At 45.9% G+C, this 14,880-nt stretch overlaps 1 protein-coding gene and 1 non-coding gene across 7 annotated transcripts in view; both read left to right on the top strand.

Moving 5' to 3' along the window:
* LOC126195378 (dystrobrevin beta) overlaps positions 1-14,880 on the top strand; it is a 620,666-nt gene that overhangs the window by 411,395 nt on the left and 194,391 nt on the right. The gene's annotated exons all lie outside the window — the stretch shown is intronic.
* On the top strand, positions 12,409-12,483 carry Trnas-cga (transfer RNA serine (anticodon CGA)). The gene has a single exon. It is a non-coding gene; the product is annotated as a tRNA-Ser (tRNA).

Genomic DNA, 14,880 nt, shown 5'->3' with positions numbered 1-14,880 from the left:
GGACGACGGTTCAATCCCGCGTCTGGCCATCCTGATTTAGGTTTTCCGTGATTTCCCTAAATCACTCCAGGCAAATGCCGGGATGGTTCCTTTGAAAGGGCACGGCCGACTTCCTTCCCCGTCCTTCCCTAATCCGATGAGACCGATGACCTCGCTGTTTGGTCTCTTCCCCCATACAACCCAACCCAGAGCGTCAGAAATTTTAAAAGTTGTTTGGTGTAGTGCCAACTGATGTCTAGAAGTGTGTGTATATTCATTTCTGCCGTTAAAAAAATGACGTACGAAGATCAAACTTCCTGGCGAATAAAATTAATGTTATTATTTCTGGTCAATTTTTGATTTCACAATAGGGAAGATTCCATGTTACCTATTGGCTCTGAGCACTATGGGACTTAACATCTTTGGTCATGAGTCCCCTAGAACTTATAACTACTTAAACCTAACTAACCTAAGGACAGCACACAACACCCAGCCATCACGAGGCAGAGAAAATCCCTGACCCCGCCGGGAATCGAACCCGGGAACCCGGGCGTGGGAAGCGAGAACGCTACCGCACGACCACGAGATGCGGGCCCATGTTACCTATTCTGCTGGGTAAAGCACCTCGCGTTTGACATTATTTTGCAGCAGTGGCAAGAGACGTATCGACAGCAGAATTCTAAAGCAGAGTGAAAGTCTCTTTGTATTAACACAATGTCAGAGCAGAAGTTTCAAATTCTCCCTCCCCACAAATTTGTGAATAAAGCGATTCCCTGACGTTGCCACCAACGTGCACACCACATCCTTTCCTATTATTTCAGACTAATTGGTCACCAAGTTTAGCCATGGCAATCAAAAGCTTTCTTCTAAAATTACATTGTGCCAGGGAACTTTCATTGACTAGCTGACCGTTACAACCGAACGAGGTGACGCTGTGTTTAGCCACTGTACTCGCAGTCGAAAAACCATGGTTCATATCGCTTTTGAACCCTTCCATCCTGATGTTTACCGTCGCTTCCCTGAATCATTTAGGCAAATAGCGGGGCTGTTCCTCAGCAAGGGACACAGCTGATTTCCTTCCTTGCCCTTCCCCAATCAAAGTTTGAGCTCCGTCTCTGTTGGCCTTGTCACAGGACATTAAACCATAATACACTCTAAGAGGCCGGCCGAAGTGGCCGCGCGGTTCTGGCGCTGCAGTCTGGAACCGCGAGACCGCTACGTCGCAGGTTGGAATCCTGCCTCGGGCATGGATGTGTGTGATGTCCTTAGGTTAGTTAGGTTTAACTAGTTCTAAGTTCTAGGGGACTAATGACCGCAGCAGTTGAGTCCCATAGTGCTCAGAGCCATTTGAACCATTTGAACACTAAGACAAAAAAAGACGCATTATTGACTTGCTCAGTTTGTGAAGCTCTTTCTTTTGAATAAATCATCAAATTTTTCTAAAGTTGTAATCGTTTGTTTGTATATGTACATCACACCTACTGATTTCCGTCCCATTCGGATAATTCCTTCGTGGCGCATCGGTTTCTTTTGTCTTACTGTATTTCTTCCTTTTAACTACTGGGCAAATATGTTCATCATGTTTTACTAATTGTTCACTTGAGAGGGACAGTGGTTTGAGGCACCTTTATCTTGTTACTATTTTATGAAGTTGCACACATGTAACGTCGATGAAGTCCTCCTCAAACGCTCTTTCCCAAGCCACAAAAAAGTAGTGTGTTTCATCAACATAATTAACAAAGTCAGTTTCATAATAGACATATATATATATATATATATATATACTGAAAATTACTTCCGTAGGTCAGAAATTCATTATATTGTTGGTTATAACGTAGTGGAAACCGCTCCTCTGTATACACTATGTGACCAAAAGTATCTGGACACCCCCCAAAAACATACATTTTTCATATTAGGTGCATTGTGCTGCCACCTACTGCCAGGTACTGCATATCAGCGAACTCAGTAGTCATTGGACATCGCGAGAGAGCAGAATGGGGCACTCCGCAGAGCTCACGGACCTCGGACGTGGTCGGGTGATTGGGTGTCACTTGTGTCATACGTCTGTAGGCGTGATTTCCAAACTTCTAGACATCCCTAACGCCACTGTTTCCGATAGTGTAGTGGAAACGTGAAGAGAAGCGTACACGCTGACTCGTCTGTTGACTGACAGCCGACAGTTGAAGAGATTCGTAATGTGTAAAAGGCAGACATCATTTCAGACCATCACACAGGAACTCCAAACTGCATCAGGTTCCACTGCAAGTACTATGACAGTTATGCGGGAGGTAAGAAAACTTCGACTTCATGGTCGAGCGGCTGCTCATAAGCCACTTATTAAACCGGTAAATGCCAGACGACGCCTCGCTTGGTGTAAGGAGCGTAAACATTGGATGATTGAACAGTGGGAAAACGTTGTGTGGAGGGACGAATCACGGTACACAATGTGGCGATCCAATGGCAGGGTTTGGGTGTGGCGAATGCTCGGTGAACGTCATCTGCCAGCGTGTGTAGTGACAACAGTAAAATTCGGAGGCGATGGTGTTATGGTGTGGTCGTGTTTTTCATGGAGGGGGCTTGCACCTCTTGTTGTTTTGCATATCACAGGTCTACACTGATGTTTTAAGCACCTTCTTGCTTCCCACTGTTGAAGAGCAATTCGAGAATGACTATTCCATCTTTCATCACGAACGAGCACCTATTCATAGTTCACGGCCTGTGGCGGTGTGGTTACACAACAACAACATCCCTGCACAGTGTCCTGACCTGAATCCTATAGAACACCTGTGGGATGTTTCGGAACGCCAACTTCGTGCCAGGCCACATTGACCGATATCGATACATCTCCTCAGCGCAGCATTCCGTGAAGAATGGGCTGCCATCCCCCAAGAAACCTTCCAGAACTTGGTTGAACGTATGCCTGCAAGAGTGGAAGCTGTCGTCAAGGCTAAGGGTGGGCCAACACCATATTGTATTCCAGCATTACCGATGAAGGGCGCCACGAACTTGTAAGTCGTTTTCAGCCAGGTGTCCGGATACTTCTGATCTCATAGTGTATATTCACTCATTGTGGACGTGTGTGGAGTGGTTCATCTCAGCCGCCGCACGATGTGGTGGCCTGTTTCAGCAATTATTTCCTTGCACCATCCCATAGTTCTGTTCACTTCAGCGACCAGTAATATGTCATTAGCAAAAATATGATGCGGATTTTCTGCTCGTGACAAACAAGTCCCTAACTGATAATGTTTTCGTCATTGCTTCTTCAGTGTTCAAATTTGTTACTAACCTTTAAAAGTATAACAACAGAAAGATAGTAAACAACGAAATTTTACTTACTATGCGTATACTGAAAGTAGCGACTGAATTTGTAGGTGATTTGGGCGTGTACAGGGTGCTAAATTTATGACACAGAGCTACCATCACCAGTGGCCCTAAAGCTGCTGGACACTGAATTGAACTCAACTTGGATTATAGATAAGTGGTACGTTATTCCATGTGGCGTCAACCCTGTGCCATAGATCATAAATCGTAGTGACTGAAAAGTGGTGGCGTGCCAGTTTGTCAGCAACCGACGACCAGAGGTGTTCAGTGGGCGTGCGATCTGCAGAACTTGTTGGCTACGTGATCCATTGAGCGCCATGTGTATCGAGGCAGCTCAAGACAGCACGAGCAATATGCGGTCGTGCGTTGTCTTAATGAAAGACGTCACGGAAGACCCGAAGATGGGGTAGAGTTACCCCTCTTAACACGTGCAGTAACTGCTGTCAAAGCTATCGGCTGTGGAAACCAGAGTGTTCGTGCCGTGTACCGAATTGCGCTCCATACCATCACACCAGCTGTATCCTTATGATGAAGAAGAACACAATCTGGCAATATGTAAGTCTGCAGGCTTTCGTGGCCGTTGTCATCGACTCACAAATCTTCTGGGTTGTTGGTTGCGTCATATTTGTTCCAAACGATCTACGTTTTGACCCCCCTGCTGGGAGCTTCTGCAGGATCTTGCTGTATCACTGTCGCCTTCTCTTACAAAGGTGAGATTTCCCGCGCTTGTGCTGGAAAAGTGGGATTATTTAGTAAATCTTGTGGCTGCCATTCGCGAGCCATCGGCAATGGCTAGAAAGGGATTTTTTTCTACGCTGGGTAAGATTTATTGGTTAAAATTCCTTCTGCTGCTAATGGCTGGCCAACATCATTGGCTAGAAGCGCAACGGGCGCACCATTAGCCGGAGAGGTGGTGGTGGTGGGGGGGGGGGGGGATGTTTGACGGCCGACTAGTAGCAGCAGGAGGTATTTTGGTATATTGAGCAACAACTCTTCTCCAGCGAAAGCGCAGGAAAAAATCCCTTTATAACCAGTGACTATAACCCATTAATGGTAGCCACAGAAGCTTTAACCATCTTCGGCATTAGCACGGGAATAATTCTCTTATTACCCGAGGACGCTGGCCCGCCAATGGTAGCCACAAGATTTTTTCCCGATATTCCCACGTCTCCAGCATAAGCACGGGAAAACTAATCTTTTTACAAGAGAAGGCGACATTGGTCTCTGACAGGGCTCAATATACATTGGATACCATAAGATCCTGAAGATCACAGCAGCGGGGCGAAACGTCGATCGTTTTGAAGAAATACGACGCGACCTAACAACCCACAATCTGGCAATGTTCGTTCACCTCGTTGGCTCCACACACGGGTTCGTTCTTCGTGATTACGTATGCAGGACCGATACTCGTCCGAAAAGGTGACGTGGTGCTATTCCTGTGCCCAGTATTCTCGTTAGATGCAGCATGTCGGCGCCCCTCTGCTGCCGCAACAAGTGAAGCCGCACTGGAACTGTGGTCGTCGTCGTGCTGATAATCCACGGCGGTCCAGACGTCTTTGTACTGTACGTGACAGTTCCTGATTCAAGGTACATGACGTGGCTTCACATCCACGTGACAAATATGACTGAACTTTCACGTGATAGACTCGCAGGGCCGTTTAGATATTGCATGCCGTTGAGTATCACCTACTTAAACCCATCGATTTCATATCCGCAGTCGTGGGATCCCGAACAAGGTCAAACGCAAACTCCGCCCTAGCGGTCCCATCAGTACCGACTGACCGCCGTATCATCTTCCGCCAGTGGAGTCATTGAATGTGGCGTCGATGGCCGCTCTTCCTACCGTTTTCAGTTTTGTTGACCTGAAGCTACTATTACTCCGTCAAGTAGCTCCTCAGTTGCCCTCACGAGTCTAAAGTGCACCCCGTTCCAGACCGCTCACCAAAGAAAAATCTCTTGCAGTAACGGAATCAGCATGGCAGTCAGTTGCGCTGACCACTGAGCTATGGAGGACGACATGCCAAACAACGCGAGCAGCTATATCACACATATCGATAGGCCACGATTCTGCCGCTGTCCAATTCCGACAAGTGCTATTACACGTTTTTCCGTCTTACACGAAGCATGACCGCTCCTCTTACAAAGAACCAACAGTGAATTCCATTTCTGGCTGTGAAACCCGCTGCGGAATCTTTCCTTCGATACGGAATGTAAATGGCATCAGTACTAGGTACTTCGTGCCGTTGAGCTGGTATGTTGATAATTTGCACATCCAACCACGTACGAGAGGCGTTCAATAACTAATGCAACAATTTTTTTAAGCAGATTGCTTTTTCTCGGGATTCTAGTGCACCATACTATACCTCACTCTTTTGGCTACAAAACTCTGTTCTTCAACATAATCTCTGTTCAACGCGACAGCCGTTAGCCAACTTACTGGAAGGGACTGTGTGCCCGCATGGTACCTCTCTACTGGTCGACGTCGCTACCACCGTCTTGCTGCATCAATATCCTCCCCATCACCCAAATACTGCTCCTCGCGGATTGCCTCCTTCATTGGGCCAAACGGATGGAAATCGGAATGTGCGAGGTATGACCTCTAGAGAGGATGAGAAAAAACAATCCAGTGAAGTTTTGTGAGGTCCTCTTTGGTGCGCAGACTGTGCGAGGCTTCCCGTTTTCATGGAGAAGGAGAAGCTCGTTTGCATTTTTGTGGCGACGAACACGCTGAAGTCCTTTCTTCGATTTCCTGAGGATAGCATAATACACTTGCAGAGTTGGTCGTTGCACCATGACGGAAGACATCAGACAGAATAACCGTCGCCATACCTTTACCGGCAGAGCATGCGGCTTTGAATGTTTTCTTCGGCTGAAAGGTGATGTGGCTCCATTGTTTGCGGTTCGAAGTTATGAACCCGTGTTTCATCGCTTGTGACGATGTTCGACAAGAAACTGTGACGATCAAGCTATTCTGTACAGATGGTCATTCGTTGCTCTTTATGGTTTTCTGTTAGGCAGCGAGGAACCCAGCGGGCTTACACCTTTGCGTACCCCAGTTGGTGGACGAATGTGTCAGCACTAGACGAGGTGTTTGTTTGTGATCCGTCCATCACCTCAAATGAGAGTGTGTCCGCACGCTCCACCATTGCAGGTTTCACGGTTGTGTGCAGCCAGCCGGTACGCGGGAGTTGGGACGGGTTTATGCGACCTTGTTGGGATGATGACAGACGCCTCGCTCAAAGACTCGCCGTGCTTTTGTACACTGTTCGGTCTCCGTAGACATTCTGCACGCGCCAATGAATGTCTGCGTTGTTCTGGTTTTCCGACTAAAGAAACTCAATGACAGCTCTCTACTTGAGACGCATCTACGTTACAGAAACCATTGGAAAGGCTACATATAATGCTGCCACCTATTGGAACTTCATGAAACTGTGGGGGTTGAAGCGGGAATATTCCTCATGTCCGACAGCAAATTCCGTATTTTTTTAGCCGAAATGGGCCGAGAAAAAAGTGTTGCACTACATATTGAACGCCCCTGGTAGTACACTTTACTTCGTGCCAATTTGACGTTTCTTGCACGCTGCCTTCACGGTGTTCGCAAATTTAATTATCAGCAGCGTGAAGGTCAGTGGTGACTGCGTTAGATGTTACCGGCTCTTGTGTGGCTGTAGCATTCAGCTACAGCTATTGTTGACACCTACCCCACCTCTCCTCTGAGCTATCTTTGTGTAAAGAGACTGGAAACTACGTAACATTATGTCAGTTTGATCATCTGTGTATGCGCTTCACATTTTCCCCAGGTTTCTGCCTGTGTTCGATGGCAGGTGCTGTGGAGCTTGCCTTTGGGAGAGACGGACGTGGTAGGGCAGAGACAGGCGCAGGTAGAGCATTGTGCAGAGGCGGCGACCTTTGCAGACGGGACGAATGGAGGCTGCGGAGCGCGCCGTCCGCTTAAAAGTATCGATCTGTGGCCGCGCCTGGCCGGGACCGCGCCATTCCTCCGACACTGAGAGGTTCGCTCCTCGTGTCGGGCCGCCGTGCCGCCGCCGTCCCCGGCTCGCAGCCACGAGGGCCTTAATGGCGGAGTTCAGCGGGCTGGCCTGCAGCCAGCACGGTACGCGATCCTTGGTGTCCTTAACTGCTGTGTCGGACCGATGTCGGTTACCTGCTAGGCGCCTGGCAACGACTTCTGCTTCTGTTACCGAGGTCCTGAAGTCGCCGCGTCACGTCTTCTCGTCTTGAACATTCTGTATTGCTCAGGGCCTGCAGCGTAGTAGATATCTTGTAAAGACACACACAAAATTATTTTCAAAGTATGGTTCAAGAGTTGCACATTTCGACGATAGGTATATTTCGGCTGCATTCCTATTTTAAAGTGATTTTCATATGTCACAGTTGACCTTGAAGCTGACATATATATATGCATATTATATTTGTAGCGCGAATTGTTTTCGTTTCTATGTACATTTTCTTTTCTCAACAGTAGACGTTGTTGTTGAAATTCTCGTTTCCTACCGGGTGTTACACAATTTATGTTACACACTTCTAGAGGTTGTAGAGGGGACGTAGTAGATCTAGTCTTGCATAGGAACCCATGTCCGGAAACGGTCATCCAACGACGCTGCAGAGCGTCAGAGCAACATGCGCCGGCATCTCTAAAAATACGTATACAGAACGTGATTCCTTGATAACGAGAAAGACTTTGTAGAATGATGGAGAAGGATAAGTGTATCATTTTGAGGTAATAATCCTTGTACCGGAAACGAACGAGACGAAAGTTACAAGCGAAAACCGTTCTGGTGCCTTTGACAGTGGAACACATGCACCGGCACTGTTATTGCTAAGAATGTAGGGTATGCAACTTTCAGATGTGGCAGTAAGGACCAAAACAAAAAAATCCAGTAAACATGGGCTCTAAAATGCATACCTGAGGAACTGTGAGAACTTGATCATCCTCGTTAGCGTGAAACACATCAGCTCTATTGAGCAAGCGCTTATATCGCCTAAGGGATGCGTTTTAGAGCCCATGCTTAGTACGTCTTAGCCGCGACACGACCGGTGCATATATTCCACCGTCAGAGGTATCAGAACGATTTTTGCTTCTAACCTTAAGACTCGATCCTTCCCGGTGCAAGCAACCTTACCTGAAAATGGATACATTTATCCGTCCGCATGATCCTTGAAAGTCTGCAGCGTCAGCTCGGAATCACCCTGGGTATACATACGTTTACAGGCCGCGGCACCTATAACTTTGACTCTGTGTAGCGTCGTAAAATTCGATCTACCAAAGTCCCCTCTACAACCTCTAGAAGTGTGTGACATGAGTTGTGAAACATCCTGAATAAATTTGACGACAGCTTTACTCCATAGAAGTCAACGATGTTGTATCAACAACATCATATATATATATAAAGCAACTAGATCTGCGCTACAAATACAATACGCAAAAATGTATGATAGCTACAGCGTGACTGATGAGATATGGAAATAGCTTGAAAATGGCAGTGTCGCCGAAAGAAGCTTTTCGCCTAGATGTACAACTCTTGAATACAGCGTAAAAAATAGCAGAGTCTTGGCATAATAATACATACAATATGTTGTGCATTACTGTTATTATTATTCTTCCTTCTTCGTGACACCCAGTTAAAGAACGCGTTTGAGTGTGCTAGCGTGGTCTGGCATCTTCCTTTTCTTCTTCTCTTCCGAAAATCCCTTCAAGAATTCGCGGTGTGTGTTTCTTGTGGTTTCCCTGCCAACTACTTTCCAGTGGTCTTTGTATCCCTGGCAGTGTGTGATCTGCAGCTAAGGTTCCAAAGCCTTTGCTTTCTTTGCTGGTATCTTCTGTGGCTTTCATTTCTCTTAAGTCCTTCTTAATTCCTTCTAACCAAGTGACTTTCACAATTTTGGAATTTATCATATTATTTTCTTTACCTAATCTAATGGTGTCCATTTTGCAAATGTGACTATAGAATTTTCAAGCATCTTTGATGTATTGCATGAGTGAAATTTTCTATTGCTGTATATACGAGGTGTTTGAGAAAAACTACTAAAGTTTTTATTTTTTTTTCAAATATTGTCCTGTCCCCTTCTAAATAGTTCTCTTTGGCAGCTACACACCGGCGAAGTCATTGTTCCCAGTCTTGGCGGCAGCGCTGAAAAGCCTCAATCGGAAGGACCTTGAACATATAGTCCTTCTAAGACATTTTACAATTCCGGGAAACGAAAAAAGTCACAAGGACTCAGATCAGGTGTATAGGGAGGCTATGAAACAACAGGAATGCTTTTTGAGGTCAAAAGATTCGCGAGTGAAGTGGCCGTGTGACATAGGGCGTTGTCAAGAGGCAGCATCCCCTTGTCTGCAATGTCCGCTCTCACTCGATTCACCCTTTTTCTGAGCCTTTCAAGGACATCTATGTAAAACACTTGGTCGACAGTTTGCTGTCAAAAAAGGGAATCACAATTGCTTTCATCTTTGATTTGCTCATTTGAGCCATTTTTGGTCGAGGAGACGTCTCAGTGTGCCACTCCACACTTTGCCGCTCTGCCTCAGGATCTTACTCAAAAATCCAGGCTTCATCACGTGTGATCAAACGAGTGAACCGTTCGTGGTCGTTGGCAATCCTCTCAAAAATATCAACGTACGCGTTTCTTCGATTGTCCTACTCAATTGAGAGGTTTTTCGGGCCCATTTTCGCAGGAACCTTTCATTTGTGCTGAACTTCGGTCGTAATTTCATGCTTGTTGTTAAACGTTGGCCTGATCTCACAAAAGCACGCACACGATCGGCGTTCCCGACGATTTTCGAAGTTGAAGGTCTCCGGGAGGGACGTACACCTTCACCGTGTTATCGGCCTTCCGAAAATGATCTGTGCCAGCGACAAGCTTGTGCTCTTGATAAATTTTCCCCATATGCCTGTTTCAACTTTCCAGTGGTCACACTCGCGGGTTCCCGAATTTTAACACAAAACTTGAAGGCATACCGTTACTGTAAATTCTGCTGTTCCAGTTTCGTAACACACAGCAAAAATACAACTTCACTAATAGCGCTCTCGAAGTTCAAGCGATGGCTGTATGGAGCTGAAGCTCTGACTGAGCATCTGCAAGGGATGATCTCACCGGTGTACACAAGTAGAACACCACAGAGTTGTCACGTCGTTCGCAGTCTTGTCAGTCTCATTAATTTCTTCACAAACCTCGGAGGTGTCTTGCTATTTAGATTAAACGGACCATAAATCATATATGATGAGATAATAAGAAGACGCGTTATCATCATTTATTGTTATAATTAAATTAACGCCAATATGCGACATTGCTGTACAGTAATACGACCAGAGGTTCTGTATACCGCAGGATGCCTTTCTGTGAAGCAGAAACGACTCATCTAGAAATTAGAAAATATACATTGGACAGACGGGAACAAATTTCAAAACAAGATTCAGAGAATATCTTACGCTTGCCGCATAGCTGTGCGTGTTAGGCGCCGCTTCAGCGATTGGGAGGTGCGCCGGCGAGCCTGGATGTGGTTTTCAGGCGGCTTACCACATTCCACTAGTTGAATATCGGGCTGGTATCCAAGTCCCGCCTCAGTTACACGAGTCGCAGACAATTGGAAACTTTTTGCCCACTTTCCCACGAATAACGCTACACACGGACAGATGGGGTACACTCATTCCGTCCCTGGGGGGAGTGGGGTTGTAACGAGGTGGCGAAGGGTAGGGCATCCGATCAGCCCTTAAACTAACCATACCAAATACAGGATGACAGTTATTGAACTTATGAAATAAAATCGTCATAACTTCTGAACTGTTTGCATTAGGACGTTCAAACTGCACGGTTGGACGCGGGGCATGATGGGAATTAGTATACCACTATGGTTTGGTTTAGCGACGAAACCCACTTTCCTTTGGATGGGCTCGTCAATAAGCAAAATTGGCGCGTTTGGAGGACTGAGAATCCGCATTTCGCGATCGAGGAGTCTCTTCACCTTCAACGGGTGATTGTGTGGTGTGCAAGGTGCAGTCACGGAATAATCGATGCGATATTCCTATACGGCACGGTGACTACCAAACAGTACGTGAAGATGATTTCATCCCCATTATCCTAAGTGACCCTGATTCCGACAAGATGTGGTTCATGCAAGACGGAGCTCGACCCGTTGAAGCAGGTGTGTGTTTATGTCCTGGAGGAGCAGTTTGGGGGCCGCATTCCGGCTCTGGGGTACCCAGAGACACTGGCTTGGGCCTCGATTGGCCGCCATATTCTCCGAATCTGAACGCATGCGACTCCTTTTTGTATAGCTATGTTATAGACAAGGTGTACAGCAATAACCACAAAACCATTGCTGAGCTGAAAACAGGCAGTCGGGATGTCATCTACAGCACCGATGTTCCGACACTTCAGCGGATCGTGCAGAATTTCGCTATTCGTTTGCGCCACATCATCGCCAATATGGCAGGCATTTCGAACATGGCATAACCTACACCCGAATATCTGCAGTGACGTTTACACGTTGAATAAAGTGTGTGGACGTCGTACTTCGTAACTAATTTACGTTTTTTTTCACATAATTCAATAATTGCCACCTTGTACGTAAACACTCGTATACCCCTGCGACCCTGCGCCGATGGGGTACAGACGCACAAGAAGAAGAACGAAACGAGATTCAGTGAACATCTGAATCTCACTACCATGAACCTGGCCAGAATGAGATTGTCACTCTGCAGCGGAGTGTGCGCTCATATGAAACTTCCTGGCAGATTAAAACTGTGTGCCGGACCGATACTCGTATTCGGGACCTTTGCCTTTCGCGGGCAAGTACTCTACCAATTGAGCTACCCAAGCACGACTCACGCCCCGTCCTCACAGCATTGCTTCTGCCAGTACCTCGCCTCCTACCTTCCAAAGTTTCATATCAGCGCACACTTCGCTGCAGAGTGAAAATCTCATTCTGGAAACATCCCCCAGGCTGTGGCTAAGCCATGTCTCCCCAATATCGTTTCTTTCAGGAGTGCTAGTTCTGCAGAGTTCGCAGGAGAGCTTCTGTGAAGTTTGGAAGGTAGGAGGCGAGGTACTGGCAGAAGTAAAGCTGTGAGGACGGGGCGTGAGTCGTGCTTGGGTAGCTCAGTTGGTAGAGCACTTGCCCGCGAAAGGCAAAGGTCCCGAGTTCGAGTCTCGGTCCGGCAAACAGTTTTAATCTGCCAGGAAGTTTCATACCATGAACCTATTTGCATTTAGCTTCATCTAAAAGAAGAAAAAAAACACACAGCCTGAGTCGTACCAGAACTCCTGACAATCCTACATACCTCCGGAAAAGGTTACCTGCTAAATATTTTAAAAAATGGTTCAAATGGCTCTGAGCACTATGGGACTTAACAGCTATGGTCATCAGTACCCTAGAACTTAGAACTACTTAAACCTAACTAACCTAAGGACATCACACAACACCCAGTCATCACGTAAATATTTTAAAAGAAATAGGTGAAAATTTCTATTTCAGGAAACATCCTGACATTATTTTTGAAGGAAGAGACCGACGTAAAAAAATTGCCAATATTCTCATAAACCTGTAATGTGGAAATACTATTCTTTGTTTACATATTCTGTTACACAAATATTACAATTTAGAAATGAAATTATGGAAGCTATGGTGTAAACTCAATCATTACATCAAATTTATTCGCAGTTACGAAGCCGAACAACCATGAGCAGTGTAAGGGAATGACAATGGAAATTTGCACCGGATCTGGACTCGAACCCGGATTTCTTGCTTTGCTCGAGCGGTCGCTTAACTGCTTTGACTATCCGCAGTTGTATGCATGTCCGAAGGAATATGGTATCGTTCATCTTAACAACACAGGCACTGCAATATCGTATATCTTTTGATGTAAGGCGCATCGCCATTGACGCCTACACAAATCCAAGCTAATGTGTTGATTAAAACAGTCATATAATTAGATTATTAGCAAACGCCTTTGGCATGAACTAAGAAACGGTGTGTTTGGAAAGTTAAATTATTTGAAAAAAATTGCGGGAACATTTAGTAATAAAAAATACTATACACTAAAAATAAATTTCTTTTGGAAAAATATATTGTGTTTTGTAATGTAGCTGCTGCTGTGATTGGAAACTGCGCGCGGTATTAGTCTATCAATAAATAAACAAATAAAAGCAATCTCTGTTGAACAGATTACGTCAGTATATAAAAATGACGTATTACCATTGTAGTGGCGTAGTAAGCCAACCACGCCACTCTGAAGTAGCCGAAAGGCACGCGTTACTGACGCAGGCTAGAGATAGGTCTGAAACAGGATTCGTAATGAATGCGATAAAGAAAAGTACGTAGCTGCTAGAATACTTAACTTTTAATCCATCATTTGTATACAGCATTCATTGATGATACAAGTGAGACTCTCTCTTGAAATGGTTAATGGCGCCTTGCTAGGTCGTAGCCATGGACTTAGCTGAAGGCTATTCTAACTGTCTCTCGGCAAATGAGACAAAGGCTTCGTCAGTCTAGTCGCTAGCAACGTCGTCGTACAACTGGGGCGAGTGATAGTCAGTCTCTCGAGACCTGCCGTGTGGTGGCGCTCGGTCTGCGATCACAGAATGGCGACACGCGGGTCCGACATGTACTAATGGACCGCGGCCGATTTAAAGCTACCACCTAGCAAGTGTGGTGTCTGGCGGTGACACCACAACCATGATAGGCAAATCTTGAGGAAAATTTTAGGCCCTGTCAAAGGTAATGGTGAATTCGGGAGAGGAGGTAACCACGAACTCTTGAAACACATTTACGATTGATTCTAGATACCATTCGCAGCAAGAGGATTGTTTCCTATGGCGACAATGGCTATAGGAGTCCTACAAGGTACTCCAATCGATTCTTACATTACTTTCTGAACAAGAAAACCAAGGAGGCGTGGTTCACCGAGGTACAAAAAGGCCTACAAGAAGGGGAGATAACACTGGAGCATTATCAGTAAATGCGTTCTTTTAAAGAAGAGAGAGAAGCCAAAACTGAAAACCGGCAGGACATAAACTGAAACGAGGAAGGAGCATAATGGAAACAGAATACTGTGCCGTAATACTCGGCTAAAGTTAAGGCCCGGGTGCTAGGAGAAGGCGAAGAGAAGTCTGTGGCCGTGTGGTTGTAGGCGCTTCAGTCTGGAACCGCGTGACCGCTACGGTCGCAGGTTCGAATCCTGCCTTTGGCATGGATGTGTGTGATGTCCTTAGGTTAGTTAGGTTTAAGTAGTTCTAAGTTCTAGGGGACTGATGACCTCAGATGTTAAGTCCCATAGTGCTCAGAGCCCAGTTCCGAAAGATTTGTCTAAATCTAAACATTATACAATAGTAGATTTTAACGTATCTTCTAAGGAACGTCCTTGGGTCAGTACTGCTTCGCGTCTTGCTATATTTCTCCGGGACCCGACTAATTTTCACCGAGGCTGGCCTCTACCAGTTAGTCATTCGTCCGTAAATGATTCGTGAATGACAAGTTACCCAAGGGAGAGATACCGAAAAAATTATCCTAGCAGCTTGGTTATTCAGTACAGAAAAGCAGTGATGTCGCTAGGAGAT

The sequence above is a fragment of the Schistocerca nitens genome, chromosome 7 (genome assembly GCF_023898315.1).
Source record: "Schistocerca nitens isolate TAMUIC-IGC-003100 chromosome 7, iqSchNite1.1, whole genome shotgun sequence".
NCBI classification, from domain to species: domain Eukaryota; kingdom Metazoa; phylum Arthropoda; class Insecta; order Orthoptera; family Acrididae; genus Schistocerca; species Schistocerca nitens.
This window is presented reverse-complemented; position numbering and strand designations above follow the sequence as displayed.